The sequence below is a fragment of the Mytilus californianus genome, unplaced genomic scaffold (assembly GCF_021869535.1).
Source record: "Mytilus californianus isolate M0D057914Y unplaced genomic scaffold, xbMytCali1.0.p SCAF_1, whole genome shotgun sequence".
Taxonomy (NCBI): domain Eukaryota; kingdom Metazoa; phylum Mollusca; class Bivalvia; order Mytilida; family Mytilidae; genus Mytilus; species Mytilus californianus.
Window position 1 is genome coordinate 7207382 of NW_026262581.1, and position 20917 is coordinate 7228298.

Below are 20917 nucleotides of genomic sequence, written 5' to 3' on the forward strand. Positions count from 1 at the left end.
TTAAAAAGAGATGTGGAGTATACACAACGAGACAGCTTTCCTAACAACAAAACCATAACATATCTAGAACATACAGTCTGCAACAATAGACTAGGCTTAATACAATATGTCAAAGTTTAAATTGCTTCAAATCTAAAATTAATTTTACAGAGACTATCATAGGGCGCCATATTCCAAATTATTAAAAAGTACAAAAAAAAGATTTGATTATTTTAATACCACTAATGACTTTTGTTTAACCTGTTAGTTTTCCTTTTGTCATGTAAATTTCTTTCTCGTCAGTAATAGGATAACTTTATTTGATATATGTGACCCTTGCAAGGTTTTCACATCTGTCAGGCAGGGTTCACCTGATCTTGGATCAGTGATCAAGATTTAGTTTTTGTCGAGCCTGCGACTTTTGTCGCAGAAAGCTCGACATAGGGATAGTGATCCGGTGGCTACGGCAGCGGCGTTAGCTAACTTCTTAAAAGCTTTATATTTTAGAAGATGGAAGACCTGGATGCTTCATACTTTGTATATGGATGCCTCATGTTACGAAGTTTCCATCAGTCACATGTCCAATGTCCTTGACCTCATTTTCATGGTTCAGTGACTACTTGAAAAAAAAGTTAACATTTTTTGTAATGTTAAATTCTCTCTTATTATAAGTAGAAGAATAACTATATTTGGTATGTGCGTACCTTGCAAGGTCTTCAGGCCCGTCAAACAGTTTTCACTTGACCTCGACCTCATTTCATGGATCAGTGAACAAGGTTAAGTTTTGGTGGTCAAGTCCATATCTTAGATACTATAAGCAATAGGGCTAGTATATTCGGTGTGTAGCGGGCAGGGGCTTGAAATGCTTGACCCAAAAGTTTTACCCAAAATTATGAGTATTTTGGAAATTGCTAAGTCAGTATGACAAGATATGATCTGGTCAGTATAATATAGGCATTTGTTAAAAGTAACATATATAAGTTTCTATATTTTATTCATTTTGAGAATCAGAGATTTTCATTAATATTCAGGATAAACAACAATTTTAAGTAGTAAGATAATTAAATTATAGACTCTTAAATGATATGACAAGAATCTATTCAGTATACATGTAATAATTTATCTCTACACTCAAGAGATGATTAATAAAATCTTTATGATTGCAGGATAACTTTGTCCGTGCAATTCTAAAAAAAATAACACTTGCTATTACCAATATAATTGTATGTTGGTATGTTAGAAAAATACATAAAAGGCTGAGTCCTGCTATATAACTAAGAAAATAAATTACCCTTACAGAAAATACTAATTTCAAGTGAATTTAGTCAGAATACCTTTTTCTGACATTTTTGTATATAGTAATAACTGATACCTCACCAGTTACATAAAAAAATGTTTATTATTATTAGTTATATTCAGAACCTTTCCTGAATAAAAACTAACAATGAAATACAGTTTATACCTTACATAAACTGTTTTGTTTATTATAATTTCCAGACCTTTAGGAAATTATCCCTTAATTGCCAAATGTTTTCCTATTTAATTGTATTTATTAAAAAAATACGAACGTTAACAGTAACATGAAATACAATGAACAATTTCAATAATTCTAACTTTAAAAGATAAACTTGGGAAATAAAGCTTTGCCAGCAATAATACAATAATTAACCCAAAAGATATTTTAAAACAGTTTTAAGAACTTTCCTAAATTTACTAAAAGAATAAAATACTTTAAGCAAAAGATAAAAAAATATAGGAGTCCGGCTCCTAAGAGTCCGCTAAAACTGAAATATTCCTTTCTAACTTAGAAAACGCTAAATTTACTATTTTCCTTTACAATTTAACCCCAAAAAAATGAAGTTTGTGAGAAAATTAACCATTTTGACAAAAATTAATGATGAGCGAAATAAAATACTAACTGTAACGACCAAAGATTTAAGCAGAACTGACGAACAAGCGTCGAAATTACGTCAATGTTGGATTGTTGGATTGTTGGCAAAGTTGGAAAATTGTTGGATCGCGCGCTTGCTGTCCAACGAAATATTTGAATTCTCAAATAAATTACAAAAATCATAATAATATACAATTTTAGTAACAGTCATATAATAAACAAATTTTGTATGGTACTAAACAAATTTCTATAGTAGCTAAAAATACACCAGTAAAACTTCACCGGAAGTCACAATACGTAAACAACATTGCCAAAAGTTATGTGTGTCACCGGCGAACCAAAATGACAAATATCAAGGATAGTGAGCATTAACATCTGCAAAACATTGAAGACGTTGACTACAAATACTAAAAGGAATTACAAAGAGTATTTAAAAACAGTTGCCGAAACGTAAAAATAGTGTTTTTATTGAAAAATCGTCCCAAGTGACACATGGGTTCCACTGCGCATGTCAGTACATTTCATTCATAAAATCAAGCAAGGTGCGTGAAGTTACTACAGTTGCTAAAGTTGGATCTTCACAAAAATACAAGACATTTCGTTTCAAAAATCAACATACAATGACAGATAGATGTAATAATGGAACGTATAAACTTTGTAATACAGAGAAGTTATCGTTATCGATTTATAATCAACTGAAAGTGAATATTGGATTCAACCAAGCGTGATGACCGCATGGCCTAAATTGCAGACGACATTTAGTTGTGGATTATTCGGTGGATTATTATTATGAACTGGTAAATTATAAAGATGAATTTCAGATTATTTATCAAATATTCCCATGTCAGCAATACAATATTTCTAAAGAAAATAATATCATTGTAATTGTTCTAACTTTACTCAATTAAATATTAATTAAAACTTATTTGCCTCAATTATGAATATGTTTCAGACTAGTATAGTACAAGTTATTTGGAACAGTTACTATTTCCTACACAAAAGGACTTTAATAAAAAATTACAGAATATTAAACAATATGCTTCATGGATACTAATTAAAAACATATATCAAAAATATCTTATCCATGTCTATGCATAGATTTACATTTATATCACATATGTCACTATAAAATACATGTACCCAGTCTCTGTACTCTACATTTTACCCCCTTACTATTATTTGCGTCCCCGCAAATACTTTTTAATTCTTTTTTTTTTTTTAAAAGCTTCCATTTAAAGTTTTGATTTTTTTTTTTCTATGCCTTTAATAATTGCATATACATGTACTTCTTAAAAAGAAAAATAGACTTAATATTTTAAGAATTATTTCCAAAACTGAATGAAATTAGTTTTCTTATTAATACCATCTATGATTATAACTAAAATACATGGTAATATATTAAATTATGTAAAAAAACTACAAAAATATATTCTTTTTATATAATATTTTTCAGATACACCAGAAGTTTCACCATTATGACCATCAGCACGAGGGCGGTAGATACCAGACAGACTTGTTTATATATACCAAATGTGAAAAATTACTGAACATTAAGAACAATGTGGAACATGGCTAAGAACCAGAGGTTTTCTGAAGGAAAATTTAGTTACCATGTAAACAGTACCAAAATATTTAAATATAAGTTCAAAAATACACCCCAAATTAACTTTTAACACTCGAAAGCTTTGACTATATCTAATATAAATAACTTATAAACTTTTCATGAATTTCAAAGATAAATTTTCAATCTAAGTAAATTTAAATAACTTTTAATCTTAACCTGAAATTACTTTTGATATTAACAACCCAAATAAACAATACCTTAAAATTTCCATTAAAATATAAAATTACATCTATATTGAATCTAAAATTAATTATCTTTAACTACAACGGACTTTACTTTCGGTTTCTTTTGTGTACCTGCAGCTGTGGTTCTATTGTAGGGGGTAGTTCTGGCGTTGGCTCTAGGTATTCGGTTTACTGTGTTGAGACGGTCAAGTACTCTCTGCTGTCTATTGATGATACGTTCCTGTTGCCTAAACTGGCCTCTTAGAAACGAGATGTCGGAAGACAAGGTGGTAACAGATTTGTTTAAGTGCCCCAACTCTTGTAGGATTAATTGTTGACTCTTAGTCAAATTTGCAAGGGCCTGAATAATTTGGTGGTTTGAATCCTCTGAGACATCTGGTTTCTTTTTGTCATTTGATATGGCATGCCTTGCATCCAGGATGCTACAGGTACCTGACGGATCCTGCCCCAACAACTGTGGCAAGATGCATTCCATCACCTCTTCATCTTTTGACATGGCTACCGCCTCCCTTTCAAGGACCTTCCTTGTAGGGGAGCCAATCTCAGGTGAAAATGCCTCATAGTCACGACATTCATCCACATCGATTGGTAGATAAGATGAAAGATCAGCTGTGGTGGTAATGGTTGTATTAATGGATGGAGATGGTATGTTTAAAGATTGTTCTAGAGGTTCGGCTGTATAGAAATGAGTTGTGGAAGGCATTGTTGACATCTGTAAAGTTGGAGCGGATGGTATGGTGGATTGTTGTGGTCGACCGGTTGCTGTAGTTGTTGGATATAATGATGGTACTGGCAAATGAGATTGAGCTGTAGCAGTTTGAAAATGAGGCATGGTTTGTGGTAAAAGATGATCGGCAGGTATGGTAGATGACATAATAGGCAGATGCTGGTAGGAAGGTTGCGGTAGGTTTGCAGGTGTGGTAGATGTCATGGTAGGCAGATAATGGTAAGAAGGCGGTATGCTGGCAAGAGTTGTTGTGGATGACATGGTAGGCATATGATAGTAAGCAGGTGGAAGGCTGACAGGATTAGAGGCCTGAGGCAATGGCAGAGAAACCAAGGGTGACACTGGCTCGCCACGGGACTTGGTTGCCCAAAATCTAGCACTCTCACCTTGTGTCAAAGGCACATAGTCCCTTACTGTAGTGTTGAAACTGTGGGGGGCTGGACTCTCCTTTAAATAAGCTAGGTCCCCAAGGTATTTATTAGAAGCTATTTGAGTTTCCTTCTGGCGGAGGTGAGGCACAAATGAAACTAGGTGCCTGTCCAAATTCTTGCGGTCATTACATCTAAACATACACAACGTACAATAGTATCTTGCCTTATCCAATGCCAGGTGCCTTTTCAAAATATGGGCCTCTACCCTATTCTTCTCGGCCAGAAAAGATTCTGGGTAAATGCAGTGCATACATTTATAGACCAGTCCCCGTTTACACTTTAATTGATAAGCCATCTGAAAGTACAAAAAGAGGCAGGTTTTGAGTCACTTGTACAAAAATTTGTCAAGGACTCGCCTATGTTGCCTTTTTGTACACACCAACATACTAAAAAATCTTATTTTGAAATTTATGATGCAAAAGTATAAATATATATATCATGTATATATTCATATATACATTTTTCTTTTTATTCATTTCCCTGATAGATTCTTGTCAACATCATTAAACTTTGACGACTTATTTATTACGTGTATTATAAACTCAACAATGTATTTCACACTAAAAGTACACATGACCTTTGATTTCAGTTCATGTTACTTTATTCCTTAACTTTACAAGGAATGGTTTAGCTTTGGGAGTAAGCCCTATATTCTTAGTATAATTATTATTATACATCGTCAAACCTTATGACAATGTTAATTTTATTCAACAAATATTTATATCAGACTTTAGTCCAAACATAAATTTCAGATTTATAAATATATACATTTTATATTGGTCCATGTTTACATATTTGCAAACATTTAACATTTTTTTTTTTCAACTAGAAAATAATATTCATATGATACACTAATAGTAAAAGACTAAATGAAATTTTAGTCTTAATCCCCAGTAAGGGTAATATATAGCAAGAGATCATATTTTTTTGACTGAAGTTTTGATCCACTTTGGTATATTTTCTCCATTATATTGTTTCAACTTGTCGTGATTAACGACTTTTCTTAGACCACTTTGTCTACTTGAATTTCGTAATTTATATCATTAAATTTTCTTGTTATCAGACATGGACCAGTGTACAATGCCTGTAACTTGGGACTAATTCCCTTTTTGTTTCCTAACATGCACCATACTTTGTCATTTACTTCAAAAATGGTTAGATTTGACTTTTTGTCATAATAATCTTTTCTTCTTTTTGCATTTACTTGCAAATGGGCTCTAGCTACTTTATGAGCTTTTTGAAGACTATTTCTAAGATTTTGTACATGTTCTCCATAGTTGCTACAATTTTCTTTTATAAGGGTTAAGGGAATACCCCCTTTTAATATTTCAGGTGGCAATCTTATCTCTCGACCCAAAAGCATAAGATTAGGGGTTAAGGTAGTTGATTCATTGGGTGTGGCTCTGTATGCCCCAGCCAAACATCCCAAATTTTTGTCCCATTTGGTTTGTTCCCCTTTTATATAAGATTTAATCATTCCTAGAACGGTACGGTTAAATCTTTCACATTGTCCGTTTCCCTTTGGATTTCTAGGACTGGTTCTAGTTTTATGAATTTCTAAAAGCTCACAGAGCTCTTTGAATATGTCGCTTTCATAATTTCGACCCTGATCGGAATGAAGGGACAAAGGACATCCATATCGACATATTACGTCGTTTAAAATATGGTTTGCACAAGTTGCAGCAGTCTGGTCCTGTATAGCAAATATTTCAACCCACTTGGTAAAATGACAAGTTATTGTCAGTATATATTTGTTACCTCTTGGGGTAACAGGGAAAGGGCCCATTATATCTGTGGCAAGTCTATCCCAAGGTGCACCAGTAGGCATATTACCTAAAGGAGCCCTTGCAGTTTTTGATGGAGGTTTATTTGCCCCACAAACTTCACATTTTGCAATCCAAATTCTGACATCTTCCCTTAATTCAAACCAATAAAATCTTTGGAGCAATTTTTCAGTGGTTTTTCTCTTGCCTAAATGACCAGATATAATTGCATCATGCATGCTATGTAAAACTTCATATTTTAATTTTTCTGGGGTTAAAAATTGTAAATACTGTCCAGTTTTATTTTGTTTTTCAAATTTTCTAAACAGGAGTCCCTCTTGAAGTACAAGACTGTCCCGAAAATGATAGTAATGTCTAGTAGCTGGACTTTTACTTTGCAGGTCAATGTCACATGACTTTTTGCCTGATATTTTCCATCTGAGAATAGGGCCAACATCTTCGTCTTTATTTTGAAGTTCTTTTAATTTTTCATAGGTATGACCCATATTCCAAACTGTACATTCATTTTCCTGGTTAGTTTGTTTTCTAGTTTTGACTGCATTTAAAACAGTTTTGGTGTTTGTTTCTTTATCATTTATTTCAATTTGATTATCAGAAAAGAAGGGTTTCCAGGTACTTAACATAATTTGGGCTCTTCTTGTACATTTTTTACAAGGCCCACATGTTAAATATTCCATGTTATCATTTAATGGGCAGTCACAATCTTTTGGATTTAAACATCTAGACATAAAATCAGCATTGCCATGTTTAGGACCTGGCCTGTATTGTATAGTGAATGTGAAATTGGAAAGGATTTCAATCCATCTAGCTATACGACCAGTTGGTTCTTTTAAACTGAAAAGCCATATAAGTGCTTGGTGGTCTGTACGCACTGTAAATGTTCTACCTAAAAGATATTGCTTGTAATACTCGACGAAGTACCTAACTGCTAACAACTCTTTGTCAGTTATGCAGTAGTTTCTTTCTGCTTTGTTCAAAGTTCGACTACCATAAGCTATTACTTTAAGATCACCATTTTGAAATTGCTGTAATACTGCGCCAATAGCGTCATCACTGGCATCCGTGTCAAGTATGTATTCACCTTCATCTCTCGGATATGCTAATATACCTGGACTTACAAATTGTTGCTTTAGATGTTCAAAGGCTAGCTGACAGTTTTCAGACCATACAAATTTTGAAGACTTTTTAGTTAATTCTGTCAATGGTTTAACTAAATCAGAAAAATTTCTGATAAAGCGCCTATAATAACTCCCAAGGCCTAGTATATGTCTTACGCCTTTTACTGTTTTGGGAACTGGACATTCCAATATTTTTGTAATATTATCAGGGTTGGGTTGTATGCCTTGTTCAGACACTACATGGCCCAAAAATGTAACTTCAGTTTGAAAAATATTACATTTTTCAGGTTTTAATTTTAAACCAGCTTCCTGAAGTCTTTTAAGGACAATATCTAATCTTTCTAAATGTTGGGAGAAATTGGATGAAAATAAAATGATATCATCTAAATATATCAATAAAATCTGCCACTGAAGACCACTAAGGACCAACTCCATCAGTCTTTGGCAACAAGCTGGTCCATTTGTGAGTCCAAATGGTAAGGTTTTGTATTCATATAAACCGTATTTAGTTACAAATGCAGTTTTGGGAATATCTTCTTTTCTAACGGGAATCTGATTAAAACCACTGGTCAAATCAAAGGTACTAAATATAACGCCACCAGCAACAGTATCCAAGCAATCCTGGATGCGTGGAAGAGGCCATGCTTCGGGTTTTGTAGCCCGATTTAAAATTCTGTAATCACAGCACGCTCTAACCTTCCCGTTTTTCTTTAATACTAGTACAAGGGGGCTCGACCAAGGAGATGTTGACTTCTGAATTATCCCTTGATTCGTCATTTGGTCAATCAACTTCTTTTCTTCACCTGCATAAGCCATAGGAACTCGTCTAGGGGGTTGTTTAATTGGTTTTGCATCTCCAGTCTCAATACAAAACTCAAGAAGACTGGTTCTTCCTAGGTCGGTTTCATCTTTGGAGAAGGTATCAGAGTATTTATTCAAAATGTCAGCTATGGCATCCATCTCTGTTTCTGAATGTCCAGGTGCAATATTTTGGAACATGTCTTTTAAATGTACTGGCACATTTCTAGTTACAGCTTTTTCTTTTTCTTTATTAGTCAAATGTCTAATTATTTCTTCTTTGGATACCCCCTTCCCAGACACTAAATTTGAGTCATGAAATTTCAGTCTTCTCATTGCATTTTGGTTATTTACTTCAAGTGTGTCCTCACATTCTAATAATATCTTTGGTTCATGTTCAACAACTTCTGCTGAACCAATTACTGTATCTTGATACAAGGTGTTTTTGTAATCATAGGGGTTCATTATACGAGTTTTACAAGTAACATTTCGGCTTATGTTTACTAAACATGGTGCCATTACTAATAAAAATCTCTCTGAAAAATTCTCAGAGGGTTCCAAAATACAATCTTGAACTGTTTCAGGAGAATCATCATGAAATCGGTCAACAAAAACATCAATCAAAATTTCAGACCTTGGGGGAATTTCATAGTTATCAGCCACATAAATTTTTCGAATAAGTTTATTTGTTTGGCCAATTTGGGTACAATGGATAGCATGACCACCAAGCAGTATAATTCCATCCGTTAACTTTATATCAGCAGGACCCCACTGAGACTTCATTAAAACATCTAGTCCCAACAAAGCTTCATCTTCTATATTTGCTACTATCATTTCTGTACTAAAACATAAATTTCCTAATTTAATTTCAAAAATAGCTTTCCCTAGCTCCTTTAAGGGTTTGCCATCAGCACAAGCTAAAGTATTAGACTTTTCCAAGATTGGTCTATTAACACGAGGAATTTTATTAAAGGCATGCACGGATAACACTGTCCGAACTGCCCCTGTATCTACAGTAAAATTAACCTCAGACCCTTGGATATGTCCTTCAACATAAACTCCATCACTTCGGAGTACTTGTCTTGCAATTACATTACTTGCAATTGATGGTTCACTACCTAAAATTGGTGTAGAACAAACTAAATTTTTATCTTCTAAAGTGACAAAAGATGTGTTACTATTACAAGTATTTCCCTGTTTTACTATATTTTCACTATTACTATTATTTTCCTCATTACTATTACTATTACTAATATTTTCCTCATTACTATTACTATTACTAATATTTTCACTATTACTATTACTATTACTTCCACTATTACTAATATTTTCCTCTTTACTATTACTATTACTAAATAAAGTTATACTGCTTGTTGGTTCATGTACACCAATGTTGTCCAATTTATGACCATTTTCATTAAACTTAAGGGCCAACTCCTGGTCAGCTGGGTTAACCCGTTCTAGTTTAATGTATATCCATCTGATTTAAATTCACCTTGTGACAGACTAGTATTACTGTTGGGGGGAGTGTAAGGCTTATTCATCTGTCTTGGAGGAGTAGCCTTATTATTTCTATAATCTGTTTGTCTATTGGGATTACTATAGCATTTTCTGGCATAATGACCGGGTTGACCACAATAATAACATTTTGGGATATTTTCTGGGTTAGTGTTTCTGTCTGAATTGTTCTTCCTATAATTCCGATTTGGAACATAAGATGGTGCATTGACATTGAAGGGCTGTCTGTCAAACTGTCTTTCATCAGGATACTTATGTCCTGTTACTGATGTCTGTGTCTCATCATTTCTTTTCTTGTCCTGGTACATTTGGTCAAACATTTTCTGTAATTCATCTTTGGTTACCGAAATTACATCTTTTTCTGTGTTTGTGGAACCTTGTTTGTCAAAATTGGTGTTCTGTTTCTTTTCTATTGTCTGGTCTGATTTTTGGGAGCTTTGATTATTCGGTTTCTTTAGTTGCCTAACTTTGGTATTTTTTCCTGAATGACCTTCCTGTGTTTCTGAAGTTGTCTCCCTATAGGTAATAACCTCCTGTACTGCTTCCTCTATAGTTTTGGGGTCTTTTGTCAGTTCTATATGAATTCTTGCTTCATTATCTGACAATCCCATTAAGAATCTTTGAAGCAGGTCTTCCTGCCTAATTTTAGCATGTCTGTTTGAATAGGCCTTGTCATATATACGTTTTAATTCTGCAGCATAGTCTGCAGTGTCTTCATTTGGTTTTTGGGTACGTCTGTTAAATTGTACTTTATATGTTCTTTTATTTTCAAAGACCCCAAATCTGTTTTTAAGTTCTGTTGCTAATTTTGAGTAATTTTTTAATGTTTTATTGTTTAATTGGTCAAACACAAAATCACCAGCTTCCCCTTGAAGCCTGGTTAACAATTCACTTAATTTGGTTTTATTATCCCAATTTTGTAAATTTGCTACTGCTTCAAATCTATTTATCCACACTTCCCATTTTTCTTTCCCTGTGAAAGAGGGGAGTTTAGCATTGGAAAACCCAATTTTCGATTTTGATCGTTTACTATGGGTTATAACATCTGTGTCAATACTATCAGTATCAATATCAGAGCATGCATCACTAAATACTTCATCATCAGTTTCATCATACTCAGATGCTGATGTAAAATCTAAATTACTATTAGATGTAAAACTTGGTTTACTTTTTCTAACTTTAGAAATTGAATTACTATTATTAGCAATTGTTATACTTTTAGCATGTTTTTGTTGCTCACTTGAAGCATTAGTATGCCTATATTGTTTTGTAATGCCAGTAAAAGCATTTTGAATGGCTGATACTACTTGACCAGTCATATCTTGTATAGCTACTTTAATAATATCATATATCCCAGAATCACCTTGGTTTTGAGGTTCTGACTTATTTTCTAGATCATTTTGCTTTCTATATCTGGAGGACCTTCTTGGAGAGCCAGGTTTTCTAGGACTTGGTCTCTTACTTAATTTGGATCTGGGTCTTAAAATTATTGTTTCTTCTTCTTCCTCAGTCTCTATGTCAGACAAGTCATGAGAAGCTTCATAAACTTGATCACTTCCAGAATGACATGTTTCGTCATCAGTGGTGTGGAGAGTATGGATTTCACTGTCCTCTGTTTCTGATTCTAATTGGCTACTATGTCCTCTATTATATGTGTCAGTCTTTCTTGATCGAACAGACCTTGGTTTACCCATTTCACTGATAATCTATTACACTTCAAAAGGTTCGTATCACAGGATCCAATAAAGTTTAATGAATCCCACCGTGGATGCCAAAATTATGTAGCGGGCAGGGGCTTGAAATGCTTGACCCAAAAGTTTTACCCAAAATTATGAGTATTTTGGAAATTGCTAAGTCAGTATGACAAGATATGATCTGGTCAGTATAATATAGGCATTTGTTAAAAGTAACATATATAAGTTTCTATATTTTATTCATTTTGAGAATCAGAGATTTTCATTAATATTCAGGATAAACAACAATTTTAAGTAGTAAGATAATTAAATTATAGACTCTTAAATGATATGACAAGAATCTATTCAGTATACATGTAATAATTTATCTCTACACTCAAGAGATGATTAATAAAATCTTTATGATTGCAGGATAACTTTGTCCGTGCAATTCTAAAAAAAATAACACTTGCTATTACCAATATAATTGTATGTTGGTATGTTAGAAAAATACATAAAAGGCTGAGTCCTGCTATATAACTAAGAAAATAAATTACCCTTACAGAAAATACTAATTTCAAGTGAATTTAGTCAGAATACCTTTTTCTGACATTTTTGTATATAGTAATAACTGATACCTCACCAGTTACATAAAAAAATGTTTATTATTATTAGTTATATTCAGAACCTTTCCTGAATAAAAACTAACAATGAAATACAGTTTATACCTTACATAAACTGTTTTGTTTATTATAATTTCCAGACCTTTAGGAAATTATCCCTTAATTGCCAAATGTTTTCCTATTTAATTGTATTTATTAAAAAAATACGAACGTTAACAGTAACATGAAATACAATGAACAATTTCAATAATTCTAACTTTAAAAGATAAACTTGGGAAATAAAGCTTTGCCAGCAATAATACAATAATTAACCCAAAAGATATTTTAAAACAGTTTTAAGAACTTTCCTAAATTTACTAAAAGAATAAAATACTTTAAGCAAAAGATAAAAAAATATAGGAGTCCGGCTCCTAAGAGTCCGCTAAAACTGAAATATTCCTTTCTAACTTAGAAAACGCTAAATTTACTATTTTCCTTTACAATTTAACCCCAAAAAAATGAAGTTTGTGAGAAAATTAACCATTTTGACAAAAATTAATGATGAGCGAAATAAAATACTAACTGTAACGACCAAAGATTTAAGCAGAACTGACGAACAAGCGTCGAAATTACGTCAATGTTGGATTGTTGGATTGTTGGCAAAGTTGGAAAATTGTTGGATCGCGCGCTTGCTGTCCAACGAAATATTTGAATTCTCAAATAAATTACAAAAATCATAATAATATACAATTTTAGTAACAGTCATATAATAAACAAATTTTGTATGGTACTAAACAAATTTCTATAGTAGCTAAAAATACACCAGTAAAACTTCACCGGAAGTCACAATACGTAAACAACATTGCCAAAAGTTATGTGTGTCACCGGCGAACCAAAATGACAAATATCAAGGATAGTGAGCATTAACATCTGCAAAACATTGAAGACGTTGACTACAAATACTAAAAGGAATTACAAAGAGTATTTAAAAACAGTTGCCGAAACGTAAAAATAGTGTTTTTATTGAAAAATCGTCCCAAGTGACACATGGGTTCCACTGCGCATGTCAGTACATTTCATTCATAAAATCAAGCAAGGTGCGTGAAGTTACTACAGTTGCTAAAGTTGGATCTTCACAAAAATACAAGACATTTCGTTTCAAAAATCAACATACAATGACAGATAGATGTAATAATGGAACGTATAAACTTTGTAATACAGAGAAGTTATCGTTATCGATTTATAATCAACTGAAAGTGAATATTGGATTCAACCAAGCGTGATGACCGCATGGCCTAAATTGCAGACGACATTTAGTTGTGGATTATTCGGTGGATTATTATTATGAACTGGTAAATTATAAAGATGAATTTCAGATTATTTATCAAATATTCCCATGTCAGCAATACAATATTTCTAAAGAAAATAATATCATTGTAATTGTTCTAACTTTACTCAATTAAATATTAATTAAAACTTATTTGCCTCAATTATGAATATGTTTCAGACTAGTATAGTACAAGTTATTTGGAACAGTTACTATTTCCTACACAAAAGGACTTTAATAAAAAATTACAGAATATTAAACAATATGCTTCATGGATACTAATTAAAAACATACATCAAAAATATCTTATCCATGTCTATGCATAGATTTACATTTATATCACATATGTCACTATAAAATACATGTACCCAGTCTCTGTACTCTACAGGTGTATGGAAGGACTGTAAGGTGTACATGTCCAACTGGCAGGTGTCATCTGACCTTGACATCATTTTCATGGTTCAGTGGTTATAGTTAAGTTTTTGTGTTTTGGTCTGTTTTTCTTATACTGTATGCAATAGGTCTACTATATTTGGTGTATGGAATGATTGTAAGGTGTACATGTCTAGCTGGCAGGTGTCATCTGACATTGACCTCGTTTTCATGGTTCAGTGGTCAAAGTTAAGTTTTTGAGTTTTGGTCTTTTTTTCTAATACTATATGCCATAGGTCAACTATATTTGGTGTATGGAAATATTTTATGATCTATATGTCAGTCACGCAGGTTTTATATGACCTTGACCTCATTTTCACGGTTCATTGATCAAGTGTTAAGTTTTTGTGTTTTGGTCTGTTTTTCTTAAACTATAAGCAATAGGTCAACTATATTTGTTATATGGAAGAATTGTTAACTGTACATGTCTGCCTGGCACGGTTCATCTGACCTTGACCTCATTTTCATGGTTCATTGGTCAATGTTTAGTTTTCTTAGTTAATGTTAAGTTTATGTGACAGTTGTATTAAAGCTTTATATTTAGGACTATCAACATATATATCAATGATTAGTAAAGAAGGCGAGACATTTCAGTGTGTGCACTCTTGTAGTTATTAGGTCTTAATCTCAGATACTAATAGCAAAAAGTCAACTATATTTGATTGTAAGGTGTACTTGTCCCCCTGGGAGGGTTCATTTGACCTTGACCTCATTTTCATGGTCTTAGTCAATGTTATTTTTTTTTTTGGTCTTTTTAGGTATGTTTATGTTGCTCTGGCAGGGTTCATCTGACCTTAACCTAATTGTATGGTTCATTGATCAATATTCAGATCTCCTTTTTAGGTCCTTTTCTCAGATACTATGACCAATTTGTGTATCAACTGATTGCAAGGTGTACGTGTCTGTCGGGAAGGGTTCATATGACTTGACCGTATTTTTTTGGATTTTGATAATGTTAAGTGTGTGTGATATCTGTAGTCAAACCTTTATTGTAAATGCTTTCAACATAAATGAGCTTGTGAGACATTTAAGCTGGTGCACTCTTGCCTAAATTTCAGAGAGGCACACTAATATTTGGCAGGGTAAAACTAGTTTTTGTCTCACTTGGACAGAAGTCCTGGAAAGCTAGACATAGGGATTGCTTTTGCAATGTTGCTGTCCATCAGATTTTCTTTTTTTTGAATTTTATGCTGACAGGCGAGACATACCTCTGTGTCACAGATCGAGTTACCCATATTCATTAGCTATTGATATTATCCATGTCCAAGTAAAGATTTAAGTTTTAGGCATGACTATCTATGTTTTTCACTACAATTGAATGATAATGTGATCTAGTACATGGACGTATCCTGGAACAGAGGTCAGCATCCTCACAAAATCAGTTGAGTACACATTCTGCTTCTCAATCTGGTCCAGTTTTACACCAATCTATGTTTGTACATTTATCTCAAGTCACTATGATCATGTGATTTAGTGTATTGATGCAGCCTTAGTGTAGGTCAGCATTCAGACTAAAGTAAACTTTTTTAATTATCTGCATTTATAGGCCAAATGATTGAGAACTCAACACTCCTCCTCTTACCTCTATTAGTTGAATAACCTGGGAACAGAAAAAAAAAGTCACTGAAGTCAAGAATATATAAATATTAATAGATAATAAGATATCGAAGAATAGTCTGTTACTGTATGCAAAGTTAAGACATGGGACATTGCGTAAATAGAGTTTGCCAGGGTTTGACACTAACTAAATGTATGCACTAGCCTGCAGGGCTAGTGAAATTATTATTAAGTCTCCCAAACGAAGACTTATTGGTTTTGCTCAGTTCTTATTATTATTATGTCACCCGATCAACAATGTCGGGTGACATATTGCTTTTCCTCTGTTTCTTTTTCCCTATTATTATTATTTTTCTTCCACCTAATTTTGTCCGGCAGTTTTCTCTGAGGCAATGGAACCAATCTTCATGATTGTTGAGCATAAGGAGGACCACCATCAGTGGAGTTGCAGTGAAACTTTGGAACTTTAAAATAGCCTCCGTTTCCATGGAAACAGCAAAAATGTGAAAATTTTTGTTTTTGTTTTTGATGACTAATTTGAGAATGCCTTACCTAAAAATCATCAAATTTTTATACAACATAGGTATCCACTATATGCAGGTTTCGGATGATTTTAAGAATCATCGGAACTACTGTATTGCCATGGAAACTGGGGAAAGGTTTCCCATTATAACCCTATGGGAAAAACCTTAAAGTAGCATTTTCTCTCTTAAAATGGTAGGTCAAATCCATTGAAACTGTGATGGTTTGTTCCCTCCCATGTACCAATGTGGCATCTGTCATTACAATTTTGGGAATGGTCTTTGTTACCATGGAAACCAGCAAAAATGTCAAAATTTCAAAATGCACCAAGCTTAATATAACTTTATATTAATGCTAACTGGCATGTATAGATAAGACTTTTGACTTTGGAATTTCCAAAATGGTCGCTGTTGCCATGGAAATAGCAAAAAATGTGAAAATTTCAAAATGCTCCTAATGTTCTGAAAATTTACAGAAAGATGTATTGCCATGCATATATGTGCATTCACTGTTTAAAATTTTGAGATGGCTGCCACTTAGTGGCAATGGGGGGGAGGGTGACATCCGCTATTGCTTGCAATGGCAAATCTAGTTATTATTCTTCTTCTTCTTCTTCATCCGCCACTTTTAAATTTGAACTTGTCCGCACCCGTTCTCCAAAACCGCTTGTCAGATTAACTTAGGGTTTCACAATATGTTAGACTTACATGTCTAGTGGTGCAATCAGGGTTTTGTTTGTGCAATGGGGTTTATAAAGGGGTACTATGAGGGGCAAAAAGAAAGGAGGGTTTTACTATAGAACCCTATGGGATTTTATTTTTTTAAATTTTCAAATGATTATAAATTGAAAACCGTTTGTGATAGACACAATCTTTTTAATTGAAAATGTTCTAAATGATAAAGCACATTAAATGAAATACAGGGTTAGTCCCCAGGGGTCACCCCCACCCCCTGCCATTTAAGAAAGTTCTAATATCTTGTAAGTGGTCAAGATCCCCACCCCTAAACCATATACATTCTGGTTTTTCATGATAAGATGGTTTGAATGATATACAGGGTTAGTCCCCAGGGGTCATCCCGACCCCCTGCCATTTGAGAAAGTTCTAATATCTTCTAAATGGTCGAATTCCCCACCCCTAAACCATATACATTCTGGTTTGTCATGATAAAGCACATCAAATGAAATACAGGGTTAGTCCCCAGGGGTCGCCCCCAACCCCTTCCATTTAAGAAAGTTCTAATATCTTGTAAGTGGTCAAGATCCCCACCCCTAAACCATATATATTCTGGTTTATCATGCGAAGATGGTTTGAATGATATACAGGGTTAGTCCCCAGGGGTCACCCCCTCCCCCTGCTATTTAAGAAAGTTCTAATATCTTGTAAATGGTCGAGATCCCCACCCCTTAACCATATATATTCTAGTTTGTCATGATAAAGTACATCAAATGAAATACAGGGTTAGTCCCCAGGGGGTCACCCCCACCCCCTGTCATTTAAGAAAGTTCTAATATCTTGTAAGTGGTCAAGATCCCCACCCCTAAACCATATATATTCTGGTTTGTCATGCGAAGATGGTTTGAATGATATACAGGGTTAGTCCCTAGGGGTCACCCCCACCCCCTGCTATTTAAGAAAGTTCTAATATCTTGTAAATGGTCAAGATCCCCACCCCTAAACCATATATATTCTGGTTTGTCATACCAAGATGGTTTGAATGATATACAGGGTTAGTCCCAAGGGGTCATCCCAACCCCCTGTCATTTGAGAAAGTTCAAATATCTTGTAAGTGATCAAGATCCCCACCCCTAAACCATATATATTCTGGTTTGTCATGCTAAGATGGTTTGAATGATATACAGGGTTAGTCCCCAGGGGTCATCCCGACCCCCTGACATTTGAGAAAGTTCTAATATCTTGTAAATGGTCGAGTTCCCCACCCCTAAACCATATACATTCTGGTTTATCATGATAAAGCACATCAAATGAAATACAGGGTTAGTCCCCAGGGGTCACCCCCAACCCCTGCCATTTAAGAAAGTTCTAATATCTTGTAAGTGGTCAAGATCCCCACCCCTAAACCATATATATTCTGGTTTGTCATGAGAAGTGGGTTTGAATGATATGCAGGGTTAGTCCCCAGGGGTCACCCCCACCCCCTGTCATTTAAAAAAGTTCTTATATCTTGTAAATGGTCGTGATCCCCACCCCTAAACCATATATATTCCTGTTTGTCATGTCTAGAACATTTGAATGACGTTTAGGGTCAGTCCCCAGGGGTTCCCCCCACCCCCAATGTTCTAGTATCTTGTAAATGGTTGAGATCCCCACCCCTAAACCATATATATTCTGGTTTGTCATGCCAAGATGATTTGAATGATAAACAGGGTTAGTCCTCAGGCATCACTAATGCATATAACTTTACTGGACCAAACCAATTTTCACTGGACTTTGTCCAATGTCAGGCGACCCTGGGAATTACGAATTATGGGAGCTTCGTTTGGTAGACTTCGTAACAGCATCCTGTTACAATCATTTCTTGTAATACTAGCCCTCCCTTCGGCACGACCCTATCTAGGAGGGTCTGGGGGCATGCCCCCGCAGAAAATTTTGATACAAATGAAGCAAAATCATGTGTTCTGAAGCATTTCCAGAGTGTTTTGAACATGTTTTGTTTCATGAAATTTCACTGGTTTGCCAATAAAAAAAAAAAAAAAAAAAAAAAAATCATATTTTAATCAAGTGTTCGACTTATTTTGAAGACCCCTTTAGATCATTACTTCATCCTCCTCCTCATTTTACTTATCATTATTACTAGTGTCTTTTATTACTAGTGTCTTTAATGAAGATGGGTAAGTAAGGGATTTACAAATACATCAACAAAAGAGGAAAGGTTTGCCCTTGCTGTTTTTTGTCATAATTCTTCATGGACTCCTTCTTTTCCCTTGTTGTTTGTCAGTTTTTTTTTGTTTTTTTTTGCAGGACGAAATTTTATTCCTAAAAATCTGTTCTTTTTTAACAGAGACCTATAATTTAGTATATATTATATGTCAGTGATATTGTTTAATCCCCTAAAGAAAATTCCCAATTACTAAAAGAGTCATATTTGTATGATGAGCTTACAAGCCTTTTTCTTAAGTTTATTAGCATGATTCTAGTTATTATTAATATATCAGTAGAACAGATGAATCTGTAGCCAGAAGACCAGGATTTATTTTTTTGTGTTAGGATATTAAATGATTGTTGACATTTAAAATTTAAAATAAGGCACAAAGATGGACTTTTATCAGGTTGGGAACAACACCCCAAATGAGTGGTAACCCCTCAATGTAAGGACATTAAAAACCAATTTTAAGTACAAATGAGCATATATCTATATTATTTGAAGAAACTTTTCCTAAAGAATTATACATCTATCTGGTATTATATGGTGAAAACATGTCCAAGAATTTCGTAATGTTCCTGGATTTTTATCTTCTTTATCATGTTTAATATTAAAAATAATTGGACCCCTCATTTAGAAAAGACTTTAAAGTTGTTCCAAATATAATGAATTCTCCCACTTTTAAGTTAAAAAATCTAAATTTTTCTTTTTTACAACAGTAAAATGACCCCTTGTCCTAATGTCTTGGGTACAGTCCCTCATTTAAGGGGTATACCCCTCATTTGGGGATTTGTTGCGATCCTGTTTGTTTGGTCCTTGTGAAAAATGAAGTATTTTAAATGATTTGCCCCATTTGGTAATTTAATTGAATACAAAAATGACATATGTTACAGCAAGTGTAATGTCAATAAATTAGTGAATAAACTACTATTTATTATCTTTATGTTTGTAATGCATCATTGAATTTTGTCAGTCAGCCATGCTTTTATTTTTAAGCTGTTTAAGAACCTCCTGGCAGATGAAAATTAACCTTCCATGTTCACGATTTTACAATCCTCTAGGAATACAACACAAGTTCAAAATCTAGCATGTTAGAATAATCTTAAGAGAAAACGTTTTTGATTGGCTTATTAATTTGATCATGAGAGACACAGAATTTGATTAGCTGATCACGATTGTCTTCCCTTGGGAACAGTTCAATATCGAGAACAATCATATTTCGTGTAGATTTTCACAAAATCGTGTTTTAGAGGTTTTTTCACGATCCCAATCGTGACAAAGGGTCAAAATCGTGTAGTACACGCCTAAATCGTGAAAGTTGGCAGGTATGATAAACAAAACTTTGAATAGCCCGTCAGACTACTGTGATGAAAACTTTACTAGCCCTCCCTAATTTTTACTAGCCTTGGGCTAGCGGACTAGCGTTAGTGTCGAACCCTGTTTGCAATAAGGACCAGAAATTGAACTTTTACAAAAACAGAGATTTATAATATTACTATTCCCTCAGAAGCATGATATCAGGAAATGTTTTGTGTATTTTAGCCTACCTGGGCCTATAAGGCCATGTGTGCTTTTCAATATTGCCATCATTTGCCTTCATCTTCCTTTGTTGTAGAATTCTTCAAAAATTATCTCCTGAACCAATTTCAACCAAATGTGGGTTGATTGATCCTTACAGTATGTAGTATAAAGTTTGTGGATTTTTTTCCCAGCCAATACACAAACATGGTTACCATGGCTAAAACTATAACATACGGGTAAAATGCATTAAATCTCTTGAAAACTGTAATAGATACTGTGGATTCATTATTAATCATTGGATACCAATTTTCATGGGTTTCGTTGGTACAGGTGAACCACAAAATT

General features: G+C 33.9%; 1 protein-coding gene across 17 annotated transcripts in view; it reads left to right on the plus strand.

The window, feature by feature from the left end:
• Nucleotides 1-20917, plus strand: part of LOC127698468 (uncharacterized) — a 67974-nt gene that overhangs the window by 25895 nt on the left and 21162 nt on the right. The gene's annotated exons all lie outside the window — the stretch shown is intronic.